This window comes from Molothrus aeneus, chromosome 4 (genome assembly GCF_037042795.1).
Source record: "Molothrus aeneus isolate 106 chromosome 4, BPBGC_Maene_1.0, whole genome shotgun sequence".
NCBI lineage: Eukaryota > Metazoa > Chordata > Aves > Passeriformes > Icteridae > Molothrus > Molothrus aeneus.
Window position 1 is genome coordinate 35758102 of NC_089649.1, and position 12482 is coordinate 35770583.

Sequence of the window (12482 nt, forward strand, 5' to 3'; positions counted from 1 at the left end):
ATGTGCAAAACTTAAAATAGCAAAGTACTAAAAATATATAGAGCTTCCAAAAGAAGGGACTTTGCTATTTGGGTTTCAAAGCTAATGCTTACGCAATTTTGATCAAATATCTGCATGCATGAGGCAAATCAGTGGATCCAGTCAAGTGGTTGGTACTCTGTAAGACTCCCTAAATAATATTCCTTTAAACAGATATTTACTAAGTAGAAAAATATCATGTGTGAACAGAAAATAATGGCATGGAGGATCGTTTTTGCACAGGTGCTGAAGAAGAGTGAGAAGAGAGTCTGCATTTACTTCTGTAAGTAATTTTTCTGCAGGGAGTAAAAGATTCATGAAACAATCTCTCTGATGGTTGAGTTAAGGTAACTCTGCAACCACAAACATAGCCAAGTTGTTCCTCTTTTGAGAACACTGGTCTGCATACAGATGAGTTGTATCTCTGAAGAGAACAAGTGGTCTAACAGGGTGTCTAAAGCATCTGTAAGACCCCTAGATACTTACATAATCAAGTGAAAATCTAAGTCTTGACTTCACCTACAAATTGACTGGATTGCTGCTGTTTAGCCTTAACTCAGGATCAATGTGAGTCTGTTTTTTGCTATTCCACGCAAATGCATGCCCCTTAGATGACAAACCAGTTAGAGTTTGTGAGGTGGTATCTTATTACTCTCATCAGAGCATTAAAAATAACAGTTCAATACAGTATTTAGTCCTCCCATGAAAGGTTTAGGTGTTAGAATGGATGATTGTTTCAGGTTACAAACCTGTTTAAAGACTGCTTTGTTATCTGAATGAGCTAAAAGCAGGTATGTCTTCTATATAAATTGTGGTAATAGCCCCGCCATGAAATAAATGTCCCCCAAGATAGATCCAGTCACTGAATGATTCTAACTGCACCATAATTCACTAAGGTGAACAGAGTAGCAGTTCACTGTCATATAATGACTAAATCATTACTGTGGAAACCTATACTGCTATTTCTACCACAGATCAGAGACTCTGTCCTTTTGGAATGTTGTTCTGTCTGTATTCACTATTGTATTTTTAACCTTCAACAATTAAAAAAAAAATTAAGGGATATCCTTATGATTTGTTTTCCAAAAAAGTACCATGTAAAATGTTGACCTGAGACAATTTCATATCTATTTACAAACTGGGAAGGAATTATCATTTTATTGAGTGTTGGGAGAGAATGAAGAAAATGTAATTTGAGTTTACATTTTAAGCATTGCAGTTGTGACACTTGTGCATAAACTGGGTCAAAATTATTTGGGTGATAAGAAAGAACTACATAAATGTTTTTCAGTGGTAAGTCCTAGACCTTAGCCCGTCAGTTTATTGCAGGAAATCAGTTGCTGTCTTATAGACATCAGGATTTTATATTACCTATGTTATCTTTACCATGTGTTCAATAAAAATTTATGATGGGCTGGGAACGTAAAAAAATCTCATAATTGATTATCTATTTGTCCAAAAGATTTATATATTTGTGTCTCCCACCAGTATTTGTGTAGAGCAGATCTCTTTTGTTTACTTCTGTCTTGCAGAACTTGATTGTGTTTGTAAAAATCCACATGGCTCTCTTCTAGCATATGGTATTTGAATAGAATTTACATAAATTCAAATTTTACTCAGGCTCTCCAACGCTTTCTAATTCCTGTCTTAGTTTCTGGTGACCACTATTCTAGGAAGAGATGTCCTTTTGGCTTATGGAGTTAGATACAGGAATGAGGAAGCACTGCAGGAGTATTCTGTGGGAGTTGATGCTAAAGAAACATGTCTCAAGGAGTGATTCAGCTCACTTCTTATATGTTGAACTCCCTATCAGTAGGAAAGCTGTGACTTTGTTCAGTTTTAAAATATGATATGTTGTCATATTTGAAATATGATATTCATCTCACAGAGGCTAGTTTTTGCTAAATTAAATTCATACTACTAGCGCAGCTCTGAATTACGATGTACAGTTGAAAGATTCTGTCACTATCAATATTCAAAAAAAGCTGTGCTAAAATTTTATTCTTTCTGCAGCAGTAACTTTATGGTGGTCCCTGAATTCAATATTGGCAATGAAAATTGCTTGCAATGTAGCCTTAGGCTTTGACATTTTGGTTATCTGAGACATGGACACTCTAAGCTTTTGTCAATATCTAAGGAATTGATGAATATTCATAAATTATTAAGCTAAATACTTCCCCAAAAGTAGAGTAGTGGGGGGAATTAGATACTTCTATTGCTGCTTATCTATTTTGTGCTAGTCCTTACCACTTCTGAATTGTAGAAATAAATGTTGACTCCAGTCATAGTAAAAATCATCTTGCTTACTTATCTTGTATGCCAGCAGTCAGGTCCTCTTCCCATGGACTGTGCTGTTGCAACACACCTGGTGCATACCAGCTGGGAAATAAATCTTATGCAAGGTTAAAAGTCTGATGAAAATATGTGTTGTTACAATAACAGTAGGTAAAATGCACTTTTTCTTTTTACTTCATTTTTTCTAGAGCTTTTTATCTTCCCATTTTCCTTTCAATCCTTGATTACATTTACAGTGTCAAGATCCATATGATAATGTCCCTTTCTGTCTGCAAACCAGATTCTGTTGCTACCAGCACATGAAATAAATTATTTGATCAGTCCAGGTGCCTTTGGATCTCTGATATGAATGACCTTTGCCCATTTATATTTGGTCATCTGAAAGCAGCCTATGAAATTGTGTCTTTCAGAATCTGTTGGTAACATACTGTTGCACTCTCATCATTCCTTTCTGCTATATGATGGCTCACAGTGTAACAGGAATTTCATAGGTACTTGGTTTCTCACCCTGAATCCTAGGTGTCAGCAACTCTCTCTATACTGATGAATTGCATTTTTAGACTCTCATAATGTTAGCAGCTCTGAGAACCCACCAGTTCTAGATATTTGGGTTATTGGTATGTCTTGGGAAGTGATACAGTCCTGTGTGCTTATCATCTTTTTACTGTGACAAAAAATATTTGTGTTCCTTTGATCCTTTTATATAGCTATACTAAGGCAGTCATGCAAAAGTTCTCTGAATCCACTTCCACAATAAATCAATAAAATCATTTTAGCATACCTTGTATTATATATAAATATATGCAATAATGCATATGACAGAAATTTTACATTTCTGAGTTAGAAATAGCAGTATTATATATATAATCCACAATTTGCAAACATTGATTCTACTCAGTTTCCCGTTATTAGGAGATAGTCCCTGAATTGGAAGGCCAGGTTAAGCACATTTAGGTTTCTGGTGCCGAGAGAGAGAGCAGTACTCTGTGTTTGTCCTCCAGACCATTCCCTTAAATGTCTTCCTCCTTGGAAACAATACATACAAAATGAGTAACGCTTATGCTGCTGTGGACCCAGGCACACGCACTTGGACCCAGGGAATAACAGATGAATACAGGGAATAACAGATGCTCTCAGATCCCACGACAGAGGCAGAACCACAACACACAGAACAGATTTGGATTAATGAAAAGTGTATTCTGGATCTGTAACAGATTATCTGTAAAAAAGCATGTTCCTCATAAAAAAGTTAAACTGAAATAACTTTATTTGTAAAGAATATTCTGGCAATACACGGAAATTAGACTAATTTCATTTGCCTTTTCATTCCCTCTCTCCTGATGTTGAAAAGGCTGGATTGTTTTCATCAGTAAAGATCGTAAAAGGTGCTACTGAAACCTTGCAAATGACCTTTGAATTTACGAAAACAATTTAATTTTGTTGTCATTATGAATTGTTACTGTTGGGACAGCATATTTATGTCATCTAGCTTTCTGTGCAGTGAGCTAAGTGCAGGGCTTGAAAGAGTTTGCCTTCACACAAAACTTATTTATTTCAAAGTGTTCCTGTAATTTTGTTTTTTGTCACCAAGCTATAGAAAATGGTAATTGATGTATGTTGATTCAATAAGGTGATTTGAAATAGGCTGAGACTTCTGGGTGGGGGAAGAAACAAGTGTTAAATGTCATCTGGTGAGAGGTACCCTTTTACCTCCCTTAGCTGACCAGTCAAGTGAAGCTGTAAGAACAACACAGGTGTTTCTTTCATGGCTACACCAGCTATGATGACAAGCATAGTCCATAATCTCTCCTGTGAGGTGGAACATGTGCATATGTATGGATTGTTGAACAGTCATAGGAAAATAGGAGGAGGAGTGAAATGATCTCTGTGTCACTAGGTTTAGCCTCCAGCTGTTTTCAGAAATCATATCATAGAACATATTAGAGTCCCTTTCATGGACAGCTTAAGATGCGTTTTGAAGTGGATGATATTTCTAGTGCTCACTACTTTGGTTGGAAGGCTCTTGCAAAAATGCATTTTACTGATTAAACAAGGAGCCTCTTCCTAATTCTGGCCTAAGTATTTGTGGCCATTATGAATCCATTTGTCCTTTTGCCAGTATTCTTTAGCCTAGATTAACCTCTCCTTGCTGGTGCTTTCCTATCTGACGTTGTGGTTTGACTCTGACTGGATGCCGGGTGCCCACCAAAGGGCTCTACCACTCCTCTGATCAGCTGGACAGGGAGAGAAAATGTAATGAAAAGCTCTTGGGTCAAGATAAGGGCAGGGAGAGCTCAGTCGCCAATTACTGTCAAAGGCAAAACAGATTTTACCTGGGGAAATTAATTTAGTGCCAAAAAAATTAGAGTAGAATAATGAGAAATCTTACTAAATCTTAAAACAACGCTCCCGAACATCCCCTGTCTTATCGGGCTCACCTTCACTCCCCATTTTCTTTACTTCTCCCCCCAAAACAGTGCAGAGGGACAAGGAATGGGGGATGTGGTTATTCCTCACATTCTTTACCTCCTCTGGTGTGAGATCCCTCCAAGGAGAAGGCCCTCCTTTATCATCTCCGATGTGAGTTCCTCCCATGGACTGCAGTTCTTCATGAACTTCTCCAACATTAATCCCTTCCACAGTGTGCAGTCCTTCAGGAGGAGACTGCTCCAGCGTGGGTCCCCTACAGGGTTACAAGTCCTCCCAGCAAAGTGTGGCCCCCTCTTCCATGAGTCCACAGGTCCTGACAAAAACCTGCTTCCCAAGGGATCACAGCCTCCTTTGGGCATCCCCTTGCTCTGATGTGGAGTTTTGCATAGTCTTGCAAGTGGATCTTTTTTCCACCATGGACCTCCATGGGTTTTAGGGGCCCAGCTGCCTCACCATGCCCTTCATCACTGATTGCAGAGGAAACTCAGATCTGCCACCTGCAGCACTTCCGTCCCCTCCTTCTCCACTGCCCTTGGTATCTGCAGAGCTGTTGCTCACTCTGGCTGCTGTTTTTTCTGCAGAATTGTTTTCTTTCCTTCTTAAATCTGTTATCCCATATGTGCTACCACCATTGCTGACAGGCTCGGCCTTGGCCAGTGGCCTGTGTGTCTTGGAGTTGGCTGGTCTTGGCTCTGTTGGACATGGAGAAAGCTTCTGGCTGACTCTCACAGGAGCCACCCTTGTAGCCCTACCACTATTAAAATCTTGCCCTGCAAGCCCAATGCATATGTGGTATCATAATTGGCCTAATTTTATTTTACTCAGTGTATGTCAGTGTCTCTAAGTCTTCCTTCGGTAGACAGAGAAGCTGTCTATTCCTTTGATTATCTTTGAAGAATTCTCTGCACCTGATGCAGTTTGTATCTTTTTTAACATAAATGTTCAGAAGTATAGACTGTATTTGTGCTGCAACACAAAAAGTGCTTTATACAATAGCATTTATATTTTCTTTTCTTTGCTGGAAATAGTTTTCCTTATGCATCATATGATTTCAGTTGTCTTTTTCAAAGCTGTATCAAATGGGTGTCTTGAGTATCCTATGATGGCCATCCTTTTTCTCTACTGCTTCCAGTTGTCTGTATTTATAGCAGTCCTCAAGTACATAACACTGTATTTTGTGGTATTAAAATTTAATCCAGTTTCTATTACTTCAGTCCTCAGGGTCATAGAGCTCTTTGTGTATGATATTCTGGTCCTCAGCCAAGACTGGTGCTGTTTTACAGTTTTACATCAGCAAAGAGTAATTAATGCATGTAATTTTTTGTGTCCAGGTCATCACTGAAAATATTAAGAAAAGACTCATCCTCAAATGGATCCTTGAAGATCTTTAAGACTTGCCCCTCAAATGAGTAGTTCTACTATACATATCACTATATTCTTTTGAGGCAGTTTCTTAGCTACCTTACATTTCTTGTGCTCATTTCCTTCATCATGTCCAAGTAATATTCCATGCAGAGCAGGTCAGTGCTGAAAGTAATTGTGTTCCTCGGAGGTGTATGCTTATCTTTTCAATACATTTCCAAAGTACAGATGTAATCTTTTCCAGTTCCACTGGTTTTATTTTAAATACTGAAAGTTATTTAGGGAAAAAAAACAGGCAAAATCATCTTTTGGTAGAGACCAAGGAGACAGCTAATAGATCCTTTTCTCTTTGTGTGTATCTATCAGGGTGAATATGTGAGTACAGAGAGTGGTGGGGACAGACTTCCTCATCAGAATTGTTAGTGTATTACCCAGAGTCTGAGCCTTTAGGAGCCCCAGCCATGTGTCTGTGCAGCTGTCTTCATCACTGTCAGATTCACATGACATCTACTCCTTGTTTTCTCAACATTGACATTTAGGAAAATCATTGTCCTTGCATGGCTTTGTATTTTTTCTCTTGGAATCTGTAATCTTTCCAAATATTTATGTGGGATCACCTAGGGCCTTAAAATATTTTCTTTTAATAGTGTTTTAGTGTAAGAAATGTTTTAATGGTACTCCAGTTCTTGTATCTGTGATATGTTGCCATAAGTCCATGATGCTCAAGCTCAGTTTGTCCATTCACAAAGGTTTATTATTTTCCCTCCATATAATATGAGACTGACTACAGGCAAAGGTGCCAGCCATGGTTGGATTGATCTCAGGAGAATGTTCAAAATTAGATAATAACTTTGCATTGTGGGTTTGTCCTCTTTTCACCGGACATCTCTTCTAGTACAAAGTAGTACCCTGACATCGTGGTAGGCAGTAGTCCAATGGTGTCTTGGTTCTTACCATATACATCAGTCTTTCACTTAACTTTCATATACTTTAATTATTCTCACTCTATGTCAGCCAGCATCATCTTCAGTCAGATGGTGATTCTTAAGTCTGATCGCTATGTCTCTCCTTCTAAAGAGAGCTAATTTACATTTAACACAATACTGTACTGAAAAGATATTTTCTGTCTCATCTATATTCAATAGCAAATCTGTGCTTTTCAAATAAAGATGGTGAGAAGATCCTGTGAACTACTGCAAGCCTGCAAATGCTTCTGGTAGCAGTAGGAGCTGGCATCATTTAGTAACCCACCTGAATTCTAAAAGTTGAGATTAATGGGAAGCTTGTGCTTGTGCAAAATTTTATTGACTGGCCCTTGGAGCCAGCTAGACCACCAGCATGGATACTATAAAAGCCTTTTCCCCCATGGAAGAAAATTCCCTATCCTAGAATGGAGATCCTCTGATGTCCATTCACTTTTAGCATTTCTCTATTTTTGTCTTGTGTAAGCAATCTTATTCAAAACTTTCTTTCATATTCTAATTATGAAATGCCAAAGGGACTCTCATCTCAGCTGAGGTCTTTAAGGGCTATTGATAATGCATATAACCTTTTCCAGCACCCAGATCTGAACCCAAAGTTAGCAGAAAAGGGCAGGAGCTGAAATTAATGTTTTTACCAGTGAGTGTAATTAGCTATTAGAGCAGCTTCTGGTAGGAGTGGCTGATCCACAGTCATTAAAATGTCAAAGGCTTACTGTGTTTTTGTTTGTTTCCTTGTATTTAATGTGAGCCACATGGCAAGGAACAATACTTCATTTTGAGTATCCAAGAAGGGGAAATCTTATTAACAAAAGCTTTATAGTAGCATGTGTGAAAGAGGGCTTTCATTATCCTTGTAGGGTTAATTTATATGGGGTAATGTTTGGTCTCAGTTAATCCATCTGTCCAACATTTTAACAATATTTTAATGAAACTTTGAGCCAGATGTCAATGTAGAAAGAGTTGCCTATTTTAACCATTGATTTTCAGTAAAGTATTGAGGAATGAAAATCTGAAAACCTAACTCTAAAAAAGAGGAAATACAATGATCATAATTGATTTTAACAGGGTCAGCATTTTATGGAGCATCTATATTTGAACAATTGAAGTAGCAAAATAAAAATTGATACATATTCAAGATTATCTTTAAGCATGTAAGAGGCAGTCATTGTAAAAACTGCAATTCTCTTGTGTGTAGTGGCTCATAATGTTTTATGGTCTTTTATAATACACACCCCCACCCCCCCAAAAAAAAACCCAGAAGAAAACAACCTTTGTAAAACATAAATTGTGTCTCAGCTGCCTTCCTAATTCATAATAGTCACAAAACTGGTTGTAGGGGGATAGAATATAAGAAAATAAAGATAGTGTAGAAAGTATTCTCACCCCTAAGGAGTTGCAGCTGGGCCAATTATCAAAGATTAGGAACAGGCCTGACTTTAACAGGCCACAGCTGTAACCAATGAGAAGAAGAGTGCTATAAAAGAGTGGGGTGGCTAGTTAAGAAGGGAACTAGAGTTGGCTGGCTGCTTTGTGAGTAAGAAAGAGCTAGTGCTTGGAGGAGCAGCCCATGAGAGACCCTAACAAGGTATGAAACTTTTGCAATAGGAGCCAACAGTATGGAACCCCTGTAATAAGATGACAACAGCTGGTCCCACATCTGTCATTGCTAAATGAAAACTGAAATGATACTGATAATTTTTAGTCCTTTGACCAAAGACTTTCCAGCAGATACTAATCTATTATTGTTCATTATGTACAATTCTTAACTGCATGGGGAATCATTCAATTGATTGCTGCTGGTGAAGGCTCTTAACAGGACTTAGACTTCAGTGATCTTTATGGGTCCTTTCCAGCTCAGGATGTTCTATGATTCTATGATCAGGGCACTACTAGACTTTAATTGTCTAGACCATTGGGCCTCTGTCTATACCTCTGTCCATGGGCCAGGAAGCCGGATTTCAGCTTAGCCCAGGCCTTCAGTCCCTGTCTGAGCTTTATCACTGCTGGTTTCTAGCTCACCCACAGCCCTTGCTGGCCGTGGGCTCTGTTGATCAACACCCTAACCAAAGGCTGCTTTCATGGCTTGATCTCAGACCTGCCTCATCACCAGGAATTTTCCTGATGATCTGCACTCTGGGTTGAGTTTGGCTGCCATCTCTGGGTCTGTCCTGCCCTGCTCACCTTGCCTGGGTACTGTGAAATCTGAGGCAGAGTAGTTTAGCTCTGGTAACTAAAAAAATTTGTTTAATGATTACATTCATGAGTCTATGGTTAAGGAATTGTTACAGAGCTGAGCTTGGCCATAGGCAGCAGAGAATTGAATCTGTTTGCGGCTGTACTTAGCAGACTTATAGATAGTACTCAAATCTATTGCAAAACAAGAAGCTTTTATCAGGCTGTTGTTTCTTAACTTTAGAATAGTTAGGCATCACATAACTAACCTCAAGTGGCTGGATGGGCAATTCCTGCATTCTTGATTTACTGAGTCTTTAAAATGTCACTGCTTTTAGACCTTCAAGTGCATTTATGGCCAGATAATCTTTTAGTTTCTGTGGTTTTTGGAGGCACATAACTTTTACTTATCCTGCACAGCATTCCTATCCCACCCCCTCTCCTTATTATGTGTGTAGCATTTTTTGTTGTCAGACTGTTACATCTAGCAGTACATGACTCATGGCCCATTGCAGCTCAGTCAAATGTCACTGTTATGAATATATTGCAAGATGTGCCTGCCTTGCACATCTTTGGTGCAATATTTATTATTCAGCTCTTGCTGGAGTGAGTGGAAAGATACCCATGAGGCTGTAGAGACATTTGGAGTAGGTCTGAGTCTGCCTTTAGTGTGCCTGACTACTGCGCAAGAACAAAAGGCCTATTTTTATACTTGGTAGTCATCACTTTTATAACTATAATGTAGTCACCACTGGTGGCTCAAATGGATGTGTCAGTGTACTTTGGTTGCAAGATTTTACACACCCAGGACCTCTGAAGGCCTCATAGATTTTTCACATGGGCTAACATTCAGTTACATTAAGAACGCTTTGTCTACTTTTTGAACAAGAGGGCTGTAGCAGAGGCCCACTGCATTGTCACCCATGATGGGCTGCCCACCAGTCCTAATGTGAAAGTTGCCTGCTGGCTCATGTCCATCCCTAGAACCCTGTGCATTCTCACTACTCTCAACATAAAGGGCAAATTGCTGACCTTCCCAGTCTCTCTTTCCTTGCCTTTCTTTCTGAATTTGGCTTTAACCCTTATTAATGGCATTTCATTCCTGTTGTCTGGAGTTCTTTTGCTTGTTTATATACTCCTGTCTAGGCCCACAATTGGCTTTCCCATATTTCCATGTTCCCACTCTTTTGCATCTCTCTGCCTTCCTTTGTCAACACTTTGAATTCACTATCTTCACATCTGTAGCTATCTGGGAATAGTGGAAAGCACCTCAACAGATGCACTTTGATGCCATTCTCTCAGTTCCTCAGATGTTGTTGTTATTGTCTTCCATGGCCCTCAAGGCTTATGTTTTTCTAAGGTAATTCACTTGAAACAAAAAGCTGCTTTCTTATGGTCTCAAAGCATTGTTATTACTTAATTATTAAGTAAAATTGTGGAGACTTTCTTAAAAAAATGATGCTTTCTTGAGAAAAACCTGTGTGTATAGTATCAGGTGGGATAATCTGTGATGTGCTAGTTTATTGATGATCTGGATGAAGGGATTGAGTTTACCAGTAGCAGATGACACCAAGTTGGATGCATGTGTTGATCTGTTGGAGGAGGGCTCTGCAGAGGGACCTGGGCAGGCTGGGTAGATGGGCAGAATCCAACACTCTGAGGCTTAACAGATCAGGTGCCAAGTCCTGCACTTTGGTCACCCCATGGAGCACTACAGACTGGGGATGGAGCGGCTGGACAGTGGCCAGGCAGAAAGGTGCTGGCTGACAGCGACTGAACATGAGCCTGCAGGGTGTCCACATGGCCAACAAGGCCAATGCTCTGCTGGCCTCTCTTAGTAATAGTGCAGCCAGCAGGACCAGGGCAGGGATTCTTCCCCTGTACTCAGCACTGGTGAGGCCGCACCTTGAGTACTGTGTCCAGTTCTGTGCCCCAAAACTTCAGAAGGACATTGAGGTGCTGGAGTGTGTCCAGAGAAGGGCAATGGAGCTGGTGAAGGGTCTGGAGCACAAGTCCTGTGAGGAGCAGCTGGGGTGGTTTAGCCTGGAGGAGGCTCAGGAGAGACCTTATCACATTCTACAATTACCTAAAAGGAGGTTGTAGCTGGAGGGGGAGGGGGGGGTCAGCCTCTTCTCCCAGGCCCCCAGTGACAGGACAAGAGGACACAGTCTTAACCTGCACCAGGGGAGGTTTTGGCTGGGCATTAGGAAGAAGTTCTTCAAGAAAGAGTGATTGGGCATTGGAATGGGCTGCACAGGGAGATAGTGGAGTCACATTCCCTGGAAGTGTTGAAGACTGGATGTGGCAGTCACTGCTGTGGTCTAGTTGACAAGGTAGTGTTAGATCATAGATTGAACTCAAAGGTCTTTCCCAATCAACATAGATGATTATGTGATTCTGTGAGAATGAATAGGATTTGGGCTTGATTTTCATGGAGTTCTGTTTCTTCTAGACAGGCCCAGCCTGACCATGTTTATATACCATAAAAGAAATTCCATGTGCAATTTTTCACAAGCAATATGACTAAAATGTACCTTTTAAAAAGGTGTCAAGTTTATTTGATATGATAACATTTGACCCATGCTAGTTTGTGTGGGCTCACTTGCTTGGCAGAGCTCCACAATAGCTGTGATATCCCAGCAGGTTTTTTCCTGGATATAACAGCAAAACAAGAATTCACTATCTCAATTTTAAAGCAGTGAAAAGAAAACAACATAGAAAAATTAAAATTATATACAAGGCAAATGATGCAAATGGTTGGAGCAGTCATCATATGCATTTAATTCCTGCTTGAAAGTCTTCTTCTAAAAGTAAAACTGGGAATACTGATTTTATATTTTCTCTTTGGTCTGACATTTATTAATTTCTACTGCAAGAGGTGCAAATTCTCTTAAAATAGTATTTGCTGAAAATACATTACTACAGCCCAAATGAGTATTTTGAATCCATTGCTCCTAGTTAACTGGTATTCTTTGCTAAGCCTTGAAGTGATCTAATTAATTCTTCACTGGGGCTGATGTGAATTAAGACTACCTCTGCAGAAATACGTGGAAGAATAGGAAGATAAGAGGATGGAGAAAAAGGCTCAACATCTCTGGAGGGAGGTGACATTTTTGTTTTAAAAGGCTGTCAGCTCTTAGAGTATTTATGACTGATTCTAAGAAGACAAATGTCTAAAATTAAATGCTTCAGATTTGCAAGTGACAAGTGAGTCATGGGTAG